At 37.1% G+C, this 13,387-nt stretch overlaps 1 protein-coding gene across 6 annotated transcripts in view; it reads left to right on the top strand.

Moving 5' to 3' along the window:
- The window catches only part of ROBO1 (roundabout guidance receptor 1), a 741,248-nt gene that overhangs the window by 68,393 nt on the left and 659,468 nt on the right, over positions 1–13,387 (top strand). The window contains exon 2 of one of the 6 annotated variants that reach the window (XM_071809743.1): positions 9,344–9,519. The exons of the other annotated variants lie outside the window; for them this stretch is intronic. The gene's annotated coding sequence lies outside the window, so the exon portion shown is untranslated. The remainder of the gene's footprint in view (positions 1–9,343; positions 9,520–13,387) is intronic. 6 annotated transcript variants of the gene reach the window in all.

Here is a 13,387-nt window from a genome sequence, read left to right as displayed (position 1 = left end):
ATGGTGGTTGGTTTTTTTCTTTTTTTTCACTCTTTAATATGTCCTTCTGTGATTTTTATAGTTCTACAACATCTACTGCCTCAGGGTATGTTCAGTAGAATCCTATAGGACTTTGTTGAATCTTTAAGTGGTATCAGTTAGCTAATAATGTTACAGGGCTTGGAAAGCAAGAAAAAAAAATGTCATGTTTTTAGTAGGAGGGGTTCATTCACTGCGGGATTTTTGCAGATATATTGATATATAGTTTCTCTGAACTTAGTGCTTTTCTGTCAGGATGAACTTTATGTTTTCTTGTTCAGTCCCAGCACTAGCCAACTCTAGGTGTATGTGGTGAGAGTGTGTATTAGAAGAGGGGTGGTTAGTAGCGCAAGAGAGGTTCTCTTTCCCCTCTACTCTGCCCTGCTGAGACCACACTTGGAATATTGTGTCCAGTACTGGGCCCCTCAGTTCAAGAAGGACAGGGAACTGCTGGAGAGAGTCCAGCGCAGGGCAACAAAGATGATTAAGGGGGTGGAGCACCTCCCTTATGAGGAAAGGCTGAGGGAGCTGGGTCTCTTTAGCTTGGAGGAGATTGAGGGGTGACCTCATTAATGTTTACAAATATGTAAAGGGTGAGTGTCACGAGGATGGAGCCAGGCTCTTCTTGGTGACAGCCAGTGATAGGACAAAGGGTAATGGGTTCAAACTGGAACACAAGAGATTCCACTTAAATTTGAGAAAGAACTTCTTCTAAGTAAGGATAACAGAACACTGGAACAGGCTGCCCAGAGAGGTTGTAGAGTCTCCTACTCCGGAGACATTCAAAACCCCCCTGGACACATTCCTGTGTAGCCTCATCTAGGTGTTCCTGATCTGACAAGGGCATTGGACTAGATGATCTTTTGACGTCCCTTCCAGTCCCTAACATTCTGTGTGATTCTGTGTGTACATGTACATCTAAAAAAAATGTAGCATTGTTCTTTATATTCTTGTCTTCATTTTTACTTGAGTCTTCGAATTAATTGCAGTCTATATCTCAACAATGTGGCAAAATGTATGTACTCTTTCATTGCCTTTTACGTTTGCCATGTTGTAATTAAGTCTCTAGGTAGCCAGCAATTGTTCTGTCCCTGCTCATGACTGTCAGAAAGAGATTATCCAGTAAGATAACTTCAACTGGTGCACCAAGAAAAAACATGCTCTTGAGTTTAAGGGGGAAAAAAAAAAAAAGGAGAGAGAGAAGAAAAGTAGACCTATTCAGTAGGAAGTGAAAGGCTCAGGAGTATTGTTAATGAGAGAATGAAGATCATGAGAGAGAGAATATTTCACTCCTAGGTCACCAGTTCAAATGCAGACTGGCTTAATAGTTGGTGTAAGTTGTTACCATCTGACAGCTGTTCCATAAGCCATGAGAAATGGGAAAATTGTCACAACCTAGTTTCTCTGGCATCTAGATTTCTAAATGTCGACATCCTGCAGACAGTCATAATTTGAACAGAGATACGAATAATCTGTTTTACCCTTACAGACACTGAAATGGAATATTACAATACTGAATGTGAAGAACACTTGAACTTTCCCATTCTTAAAATACCACTCTGTGGGACAAAGTTGAAGGATATTTGAAAGCCACTGTAAAAAAGGGAAAGGTACCCCCTACCCCCACTACGTGCAGTGCTGAGTTCCTTGCATAACTGACAGAGGATAGCAAAGATGCTCAGCATCAGACAATGCAGACCCTTTGTTTAAATAAGATTTACTGGAAGTCCTTAATGAGTGAATACAGAGTAATAATTTCAACCTAAATAAAAAAAAATAAAGATAATTTTAAAAACTAACAGCATAAATATATTATATTTGAATTTATAACCCTGAGGTGATGGTGGCTATTCCAAACTGCAGCTTCTAAAATTATTAGTTTACACCATTGTGTGTACTAATGAAAGTTCAGAAAAACACACTTAAATAGGTGTAGTATTTATATAAATACAGTGATCATAGTAACAAATTACTGCATTTTTAATTTGCAATGCCTAAAATAATAAAATAAATGTGCATCTATATTATATATATCAAATCATAGAATCATTTTGGTTGGAAAAGAACTTTAAGATCATTTAGTCCAACTGTTAACACTACCAAGTCTACCACTAAACCATGTCTACGTGTCTTTTAAACACTTCCAGGGATGGTGACTCCACCACTTCCCTGGACAGCCTGTTTCAGGGCTTCATAACCGTTTCCATGAAGAGTTTTTTTCCTAATATTCAAGCTGAACCTTCCCTGGCGCAACTTGAGGCCATTTCCTCTCATTCTAGCTCTTGATTCTTGGGAGAAGAGACCAACACCCTCCTTGCTACAACCTCCTTTCAGGTGGTTGTAGAGAGCACCTCAATATCTTTCCTGTAGTGAGGGACCCAAAACTGAACACAGGATTTGAGGCGGGGCCTTACCAGCACAGAGTACAGGGAGACGATCACTTCTCTAGTCCTGCTGGCCACACTATTCCTGATACAAGCCAGGATGTTGTTGGTCTTCTTGGCCACGTAGGTACACTGTTGGCTCATGTTCAGCTGGCAGTATCAGTTAAACACGGAAGAATAATTACGTTAGGATTTATACGATTATATTTTAATAAACAGAAATTTTTAATACTTGGTTGAAGTCACAAAAGTTGTTAGGACTTGATTCTTGAAGACTTTTTTTTTAAAGGAAGATATGTCTGGGCTGTAAGAGAGAAACCACTAATATGCTGCATTTATTTTTTTTCCATCTGACAAAGTACCGCATAAAGGTCAAAGTCAAATATTACCCCAAAGGGGGAAAAGCAAACCAAGGAATTAATTATATATGTGCCAGCAATGTTACAGTTCTGTTCCATTTTCTGATCTCTTATTCAGAAATATAAAATTAAAATTCATATGGGCAGGATTAATTTTTAGAATGAGAAACGAAAAACACTGTCATCTGTTCATGTCATCTTTGTCATCTGTTTGATTACTTGAAGGATTTGGGAACTTGAGTGTCTCTGTTCCATTCCTCAAGTCACAGTAGTCATAGACATTAAATGGGTTAAAATTTATTCTAAAGTTTCAGGTTTTTTTCAAATTAGTCTACTTTATCAGTTTCTTAATGACCCAAGGCCACAAGTCTCATTATTAGCTCTGCCGAGCATCTGTACACGCTTTTGACTTCAACAGACCTTGAAAGCTTTCGGTGCTTGTCAGGTTCAGACTGACACTCTAGGAAGTTTCATTTTCATTCACATACATTGATTTTGCTCTTTGGTGCATCTTGTAAAAGTTTATCAGGTTAATGCAAAGCCAACCCAGCTGCTAGGAATAGAGAAATATGATTTTGAAGAGGTTTTGGCTGTTATAAAACATAAATGATGCATAGTACTCATGTATTTGTAAAGGAAAAGAGCATCTTCTGTCTCAAATGGTAGAGCACATCTGAGCAGATACTCTTTATATGTAATTAGAAGCCAGATGTGTTAAAAGCTGCTCATTTAACAGTAGCTAACAAAAGACATTAAAAACTTCGTTAAAATAAAAAAAATGCAGCAGAAGATGACAAAGTTCCCTTAAATTATTTCTGCTCCTTATCAGTTTTAAGTCTGTAATTTTATGCTTCATTCTTAAATTTTGCTTAGAAACATTAGTGAGGGATTTATACTGTTCAGTATCATCTAATAGATACACAGCCTTGTGTACATACATGCATATACTCATATATAAGGTAAGTTTTGGGAAGAGGTATTAGTTAAACATTCTGGAGATGTTAATTATCTGTCATTAACATGAGGTAAAGTTGAAGCAAGTAATGATTTATGCAATGAGGATACTAAGTAAATCCAATTTTAAATTTTAAATAACTTTCACTATAGTTATTCACTCTTCTTACTGTTTTCTGAATCTTTTTTCCTTACACTAAAATATAACTACAAACTAAGACCAAGTCTCTTGTTTGTTCTCTTTCTGAAAATGTACATCCAAATGGCATGCATATAACCAGAAATAAATTGTAGCTTTTATAGGAACATGTGGGGTCCTTTTTAATTAAGTAGGCAATGCTTAAAATGTAACTTATGTTTCCCCACATCATTTTTTTAATATAGACACTCATAAAATGAGTAGCACAATGTGTGAAGAGGACAGAACACTCATGCAAGCTTAACCCAAGTCAGTGATGTATAGGTTAAATAGATCAATGAAGTTCTGAAGTTTCATGATGAATAACAGTTTGAAAAAAATACTGATTCAGTGCTGCGCAGTACACTCTTTTAGGAATAATCTGTTTTTATAAAACCAAGATCTGACATCCATTGCATATTTAAGATTTCTTCAAGTTTTTATTGTAACTTACTGTAATTACCATAGGGATAGATGGTTACAGATTTTGATTTGTGTCTCCTTGCAGGTTCTTTGCAGAGTTAAGGATGATGGTGGTTGTGACCAGTACAATAATATTCCTTTGAGAACATTACTTACCTTAATTTTTTCTTGGTAAACATGTTCTTTAGGGGGTTTTGTAGGGAAATCAAGCATGTTCTTTCTGGTTTTTATTCCTCCTGTTGCAGCTCAGTCATGCCAGCTCCACCTCCAAATGTAGCCTAAACCTTCTGAAGTATTTTTAGTTACCTGACAGGTTATTAACTGGCTGGCCCCAAGCAGGCAGGATGAGCAGGGAGAGCTCCTGCTGCTGGCTGCCCTTCAGTAGAACACTGATGGACATCTCTCTGTTAAGATGCCTGTTTCCACCATCTGGAAATGCAGAAGTTTGTCTCTGAGACCCCACCTCTCAAATTCGGTTACAGTTTTTGAACAGATTTAACACCGACTACATTCTCGAACTCAGATTAGGGATATGGCATATGATTGCATAAATCTTGTTTTGAAGGAAACTGGGGGGAGTGGAGAGGGGAGGAGAGTAGAATTCATTCATTTTAGTTTAGGCAGCTGTTACTGAGGGGAAAAAAAATAATCTATTCTACATAGATTATATTCACCCATATTTTTACTATAATTTCCATGTCAGTTTAACATTTGGTTCAGACAAAAGTGAAAAAACATTCAGATATATTTGCTTCCATGGGGTTTGAGGAGAATTCTGCTTACACGAAGAAAGATAAGAGAAATACCAAGAAGCTAATCTGCATATACCTGTATGAAAGGCCAGCTGCAGTTCCAGGATAGAGGGTTCTTTTGATAAATGTGGTGTGTTATTTTAGAAGTATGACATCCTCTCTTTTTTTATTTTGCGTATGAAGATACAGACACGCAGATACGACACATGTGAGAAGAATGTGTCTAGTACTTCGCACTCAAATTAAAATGAGCAAAGCAGGCACACCAGGATTGACTGAAAATTCAGTATTGTGTGATGGCCTCTACATAAACCTATGAGGAAAGTGGGCTTTGTACTTCTTAAAATGCACTCTTTAATAAATTGTTTGAGACTAAACGTGCCTGAGGTGCAGCATAGCACATAGTGTTGAACTCATGTGTACATAGATGTGGCATTGTAAGGGGTGCTCACTGCTCCAGCCATGGAGCAGTACATGTCCAGTACAGAAACCTGCAGATATGATGTTACACAAAATAGTAATGCAGCCTATGGCTTATAAAGGCTTATAAGACAAGAATAATGTGAACAAAGGAGAAAACCTGAGAACTTTCATGCAAAGAGGAAATGAAAGTGGTACTTCTGGTTATCAATGCTATTTGGATTGCCAAAGTCCCTTTTAACAGCACAGAAAAGCCCATGTGCTGTGGAGCTCATTGACATAATACACGACACACAATATTAAAAAAAATAATAAATAAAATATAGTGAGAACTATGAATAATGAAGGCATATTTGAGAAGAATGTGTATCTATTATGCTTCATTCAAAACTGAATGGGCAAAGGCAGAGATTGCAGTATGCAGTTAAAACTGCTATCTAGGATATACTGCAAATTGAAAAGGATTTTTTACCTTGAATAGCTGAAGGAAAGGTTTCTAAAAGAGCAGAAATTGCAGACTGAAAAGCTGAAAACGGGGAAAAAAAAGATACTATTTTCACCTGCCTCAATTAAAGCATACAATGAACATTGCATTTCCTGATTGAAATTCAAGCTATTCTTTTTAATAGTTTGAGACTTAATTTAATGGAAGCATTGGACAGTGTAGATTGGCTAGTGCTTCTCTCAAATATCTTTTGCTGCATTCAACTTTTCTTTGGTAATTTATGTACTTACAGATAAAACAAAGATGGGAGTTTATAGCTTGCTATTGATTAAACTCCTTTTCCAGTTGATTTAATTAGGTCCTTGGCTCCTTGAAAATCTGATCTGAAGCTTAGATACAGATACGTTGCTTCAGGCATTCAGGCTAAGGTGATGGAAAGAAGAAATGAGTCCATTGTGAATGGCTTGGAATGGGGAGAGATGGGGGAAGCCAGGCAGCAATCAATCAATGCTGCTTTCCTTTAATAGAAAACTCTCTAGTGCCAAAGTTACTATTGGGAACAGAGAGATGCAAATGAAAGCGTAGAGAGCTGTATAAATGCAGACTGCCACAGAGGGAAATTGGGCAAATTCTCTGTATATGGTGTATTTATTGTGGTTTGTGTTATGTTTTGGTTTTGTTTTTTTTTTTTTTTTTAACAAAATTAGAAAGAGGAATCAGAACAGGCTGGAAGATCTGCTTTTTACCAAGGTGTGATAAATGATGTCTATGTACAGTTATTCTAAATGGACGCAGGGTCATTTCTAGATGTATGTGATCTATTGACCATCTTGCAAGAGAGAAGTACTATATAGCAAAATCTACTGATATTACAGTAGAAAAAAATAATTTCTATATGACAGCAGTTATTTTTAGAAACAGGACAAGTGATGAGACTATGGTTAATCTGACTACTGCTTTCTAGCATCTCAAACCCTATGTGGTGGCTGTCTCTCTCTTGTATTTAGGATATCCTTTTTTTCAACTCATTATATTCTTACTCTGTCAGGAGCAAATATGAAATGGGCTTTAAACTCCCTAGCTATTTTCCCACGAGCTAACTAGCCATGACTCTATATATATACTGGCTATAATCCCAGCTCTAGAATAGAAACTTATTACTGCATGTTTAAATAAAGTCAAAATAAGGAAGGGCAAAATAAGATCAACAATTTTCCTAAAAGCACTTCAACAAGTTTCTTAGCTAAATACATTGTATTTTCAAATTTATTGTAAGTTATTTTGAATTGCAACTATCCCTATTAAAATGCTGAAATTTGTATGATAGAGTATAAATCTAAGCTCACTTAAAAATTGCATGTACAGTACCAGAACTTTAGGCAGGTTCAGGTGGAGCATTGTGAAGTGATGTAAATTGTTATGGCAGAATTGTTTCCTAATGCTTTAGTATAAAATGCCTGTTGAGGAAAATGATCTTCCTTATTTCAAACATGGTCAAGTATATGGATATTGCCTTTTGTTTCTCACACTAGAGCTTGTAATGCGAAAACTAGTGAGTATCTTTTTTTTTGGTCAGGTGACCAGCAGACAATTGGGATTAATGAGCTGCAGTTGTAAAGGGCAATTGTTTTCCTATGTCTTTGTAGCTGGGACATAGGCATATAAGATGAAGAATGTTCAAATTTCAGTATTTGGCAGCTAGTTCAACCTCACCCTGAATGCTCAGCTGACTTCGAAGTTCACATTCTTGAAATTTTGTTCTATTTCATCGGTATTAATAAGTGAAGGTCTTGACTCAATCTTGAGGCAAATTTTCAGGATTCAGTAGACAGGAGAGAAGAGTTTGCTTATTTCTGATACCCATGAGCAAGACTCTACCCCTTTTGCCAAAATATGCTATACCTGCTTAATAAGCTGGGGGAGGGCAGATGAATGGGGAGGGAGAAGATCCATCTGTCTCAAACTTATTCAAGTAAAACATAAGAAGGATGGGTCCAACAGTTGCAGATGGGGCAGGTCTCTCTGTGGGGACAATGAGGTCCAGACCATTACAACTACTTCTTTGAGTCTTCTCTCCCTCCTGCACTAAGCACAGGAATGCACATACCGACACAGGGCCCAGTAGAGAGGAATGGGTGTTGCTCACTCAAAGAAGAAATGCATCTCCCTGGGCTGGAGTCCTCTGGTAGGGACATCCCCACAGCCGTAAGGTATGGCACAGTTGAGGCCGCATGTGTGAACTTTTGTTTCTTAACTGTCTCAGCTCTTAGCTACCTGGCAATCTTTTCCCTGTACACAGTAAACTCTGAACAAATAAACAGAGAAGGAACTCTATGCAGGCATGGAACATAAACAGTTTTTTTCTATGCCTGATCTTAAACATGGGGACCAGTGGTGATGCCAAGTGTGCCTTGGAACCTTTCCCTGTAGATGTCTAGTAGCTGAGCTTGCAAAAGATTAAGTATTTAATAGATTTTGGTTATTTATGTTTATTATATTATTTTATTTTTCTTTTTTTTTCTTTTTTGCTGAATTATGTAGAATTGACACATAAATATACAAATAAATATGAGACTCGCTAGCCAGTACTAGCTTTTGAGTTCCATCTTCAAAACACTGCTTTGCTTACTCTGCGACTAATCACAGAATCTTATAGTATCTCCTGATATTTTGTTATTTTCATTTTCTTTTGCTACCCTTACAACCAGACAATCTCAGTAAGGATTAACCATTTCACTAGGGAAAGAGAGGTAAGTATATGGACATATTGAGAGGGAAAAAAAAGATTGAATCCTAACAGAATTTGGAAGTAATTTAGTGTTGTCAATGTCAACCATAATTGGAATACAGACTTACTTTTTCTAGGCAACTTTTGGAACTTTTTCCTTGAATCAATTGCTATAGACTCTTTCAAGCTAACATACAAACAAAAAACCTAACAACCCGCAAACAAAAAAATCCACCAAAAAACACAAACCCAAAAGGCATCTTTTGTAGAACCTGAACTTTGTGTTCTGAATTCTACTCTTAGCACTTCTGTTGGCCTTGGAGATCACTGATGCTGATCATGAGGGTATCCTTCTGACTCAAATTTTGCTCCACATCATATGGAAAGCATTTAAAATCTCTGAAGATATGTGTTGCATGTATGTCTTCATTTTATTGTTAAAACAAAACTCAGCACATTCTTTGTTTACTTTTCAATTCAGGATATCTAGAACAAGAATAATGTATTTTAGACATTAACACAGTATTTGGCATATCTTTTGGACAACAAACAGATATTGTAAAATGGAACAACATATGTCAATCATGTTACGCTGTTACTGTGGTTTGTATTACAGATCTGTACAGGTTTGAGAGATGGATTCAGTACACTCCTAACTACTCTTACTGCCTTTGTGGTTCAGGCTGCATCACTCCCTCTTTTGTCCCGGGCATCTGTGTCCTGGATCACCTTCACTCCATGGTGCCACATCACTCTCCAGCTCCTGTGTGATATGACACAAGCTTCGCTAGGCAAAACCAAGTGGCTGGTGAGCAGTTGTAAACATGCTATATGCAAATGTACTGAGGAAACCTGTGGGTGAGTATTCATGCTATAGGTACCAAGCCACAGATTACTTCTAGTGCTGTGTGATGTGAGTGTGACCAGGCAACTCTAAGCAGAGGTTGCAAAGAACAGTATGGATGTGAGCCACTCTGAGTCAACCAGCATAGGAAATAAGCATTGATCTGAAGCAGCTCGAAAAGATACACACCACTCATTAAAAGTTTGGGAAGCCTGTTATTCTTGTAAGTCTTCATATAGCACCAAACTATCTATCATAGAAACTGAATGCTGCCATGACTTTCCCATAAGATGCTTCTTAGAGGCAGTGTTCTGTAGTATGGCTTTAGACTGTATTTCTCCACTTTTAGTGTGACTCGCTCTTTCTCAGCCCTTATTTCCAGGCAATCATATTCTTTTAAAGGTAGAGATTCATTGTATGTCTCCAGGGGCTGAAGTTAGGTTGTTTCCTCTATCATCTTTGGAATATGCAAGCAACTAATTGGCCATTGGGAGTTTATTGCATTTTGATAAATTTGTTAGCACAGTATCTCTTTGCAGGCAAGGGCATTAATGCATTTAATTATATTGTTTTGACTTGTCTAGAGATATAGCCCAAACATTCCTTTTCTCTGGTTTTTAATCCTTCTGTCTCTTCAATGAGATATATTTTGAATGCAGAAGCATACTTGCATGTCTCCATTTTAATTCTGATGGCTAGAAGACAATTGAACTTAACAGAAGTGCAGATCCAAGGAATATACAGAAAAGTCCATATTACTACTCCCACAGACTTGCAGCCGAAGTCTGGGACCCAGTGAAAATAAGCTAGTGTTGTTAGTGGCAGTGTTTATAGTGCTCTTTGTTACGATACAGTAGAAAGTAACCAAGTCATATTCAGGGCTGGGTATCCAGCAGCATTTGTGTGATGTATGTTCACTGAAGCATAAAGGGAGGAATGTGAAGGAAGTCCTCTCCAAACTTCTGGACAGAGGTGAAAGTATGAAGTCTAGTATGATGAACCATCGTTATGAGTGAGTTGACAGTACTGATACTCCCACATAGAAAAGTGCATTGTGCTCATGGTTACTCCTTCTGCCATGAGATGTAAGGAAAATGCTTTTTATTGCTCATAAATGCCCTTTCATGAGAAACTAGGTTGTGTGGCTTAGAGTGAGGGTCATTTCAGTATCCTTTACTGTCTGGGTTTCTTGATTGTAACTTTTAGCAGAAGTGGAGCCTTGAGAGTCGTGGCCAAGATATACTCAGCAGAAGACATAGCAAAGCAGTTCTGCTTGTATATTATTATGACCTTAATCCTCAAGTGTCTACTTAACTCAAATGCCATTTCAGCTAGGAACAATTAAAGGGAGAGGAGTACATGCTGTTACATAAAAGATAATATCAGATGATTAATACATGTGCTGGCCATTTTATCCTATCATTGAAAATGTGCTGAATTAACATTTCTACCAGAAATTTCTTAGGGCTTCATCCCTAAACATATTTCATGTGAATCATTTTTGGCTTCAGTACTAGAGTTTTTTGTACAGTATGCTTAATAATACATATTGAAAAGGGCAATTCATATTTCTTTGATAACAAAAGCTTTGGATTCAGTGGTTTGTTTTTCTTTAACTGCAGGATGTAGGTAATGCATAATTTAATAAAGTTACCTGAACATTCCCTTCTGAGCACTGATCATGATAGAATAATACAAGTGATTGATGTTCGCTTCCTTTACGGTAAGCCAAAAAACCTGATCATGGTATCGTAAAAAAAGAAATAGGATTTTATAGCAACAATCAAAGTCGAATGAAAGCTAATGAATTAAAGGGGGAAGTTTTAGTACCTCTTTTAAGGAAAAAGAAAAAAGTATTTTATGGGGTGCATTTTTATAGGGTTCTTTCTATAGAATAGGTTTATCAAAAACATTCTAATAGCAAAAAAAAAAAAAAGGAATAGGGTTTACTACATAACAGGTTCTGATGTTCTGATTAGAATATTTAAATCTCACTTTACAGCTGTCAAATGAATATGTATATGAAACAACATATGTATTTTCTATTGTAGACAGAAAAGAACTCTGAAATTTTTCTTTAAGTAATTTCACTATGTATAAAGCTTACTTGTGAAGGTTGTTGAATACCTGTCGATTTGGGTTGGTTTGCTGTGCTCATTCATGTAAGCATACCTTAAAAATCCATCCAGAAGGATTAAGAATCTCTGACATGTTAGAGTTGTGATTAGGTCATGATCTAAAGCCATGGTCTTAAAGTCATTCAGTTTGGCACAAGTGTCAGGAAAGGCAAGTCCTCCCTTCCTCATGCATAGTCAGGGCTGCCCATTCTTACTGTGTCCTTCATGTTCCCTGTAACATTTATGAAGCTCGACCATAGACTGAGTGAAAAACTTATCTCATAAAAAGAAAGTGGGTAGCTTGCTGAGTGCCATTATAACATCATCAGGACTGAGCAAAGAGCTAGGCAGCGGTCTTTTTTTACAGGGACAGAAACTTTGACACATTAAAGATGAAACCTAGTAATGGTGCTAGTTAGGGGCATAGGGAATAGGACAGTCCAGTCCACTGAATGGAGGAGAAATTCCTTGTTGTTGTTGTTTTGGTGTTGTGGGTGATTTCTGTTAATTTGGACTCTAAGGACAAAACTTCCTAATTAACAAGGTCTCTAAACCACTTGTTAAGGGAGGCGATCGTCTCTTCCTTCCACCTGCCCTGCATTGGAAGTGGGCACACGCTGGCTGAGGGCCATGGCCCATCGACCACTCTTCCCATCACCGCTTACCATTTCAGAAAGACGCAGGGCCAGGTGTTTTTCATGGTCTATAAATATCCCTCAGTGACATTAACCAGACTATGTTTAGTTCAGAACAGGCTGACGGATGATCACGTTGTTCTTTGAGTCAGTTGAGAACCACTGTTGTTAATTTACTGCTGCCTCACTGTACACCATGTGATTCTCATCCATTGTGTCTGCCTAGCAATGTAAAAATAATTTTCTGTAGTTTAGCACTTTCTTTTTTGTTCATCTACTCTTGAAATCTTAGATTTCTAATAGTTAATTCAACAAAATTATATCGTGATATATGAGAGAGGGGAGTCCTAGGCAGAAACAATTAGGAAAGAATGAAACACTGCTTAATTATATGTATAAGGTTGACTCATGGTGTTGGGTGTTTGATAATTTTCGACATAGTCTCTGTGCATGAATTATTAGAAGTTACATTTTTAATATATATGTTGATAGACGTTTTGTTGTTCCCAATGAAGACTCAATTTCATTGTAAGACACAGAAATTACATAGACTGGAATGTAAAATCATTGTAAGAAGAGTAACAATATGCAATCAGATACATATGGTTTAAATATACACATAATATACATTCTTTAAATGAATAGTTACTTACTTTGTTACTATTGTAGCATTAAGCATCTTCAACTTAGCTGGCATTAGTAAACTGCTTCTTAGAGTTAGGTGTAATATTAAAGAGGAAGTTCACAGAGCATGTTTTATGCCAAAGTCATGAAGTGAAATGAAATTTCAGACACTTATGGGAGAATGTGGCAAAGCTGTACATAAAATAGATGGTAGCAGAAGAAGTAGAATTTAAAATGCCAAGAGAAAGGAGGGGGCAAAAAGGGACAAAGTTAAGAAATGATATGACAAAGTTAAGAATTTATACGAAAAAAATGGTGCGTGAAACACAGGAAGGTGGCAGAAGGATTACAAGAGTGGATGAGTGTTTAAAATTGCCCAATTTCCAAGATACTTAGAAGCTGATGTGCCATTGTCAGAAAGAGAAGCTTTTGTAAATGGTCATGTGTCTAATAATAATCTGCATCTTTAGCTGCATGAGTGCTTACGAAAATGACCCATATCCATT

The sequence above is a fragment of the Patagioenas fasciata genome, chromosome 1 (assembly GCF_037038585.1).
Source record: "Patagioenas fasciata isolate bPatFas1 chromosome 1, bPatFas1.hap1, whole genome shotgun sequence".
NCBI lineage: Eukaryota > Metazoa > Chordata > Aves > Columbiformes > Columbidae > Patagioenas > Patagioenas fasciata.
Note: the sequence above shows the minus strand (reverse complement) of the source record. Positions and strands in the feature narration are given on the sequence as shown.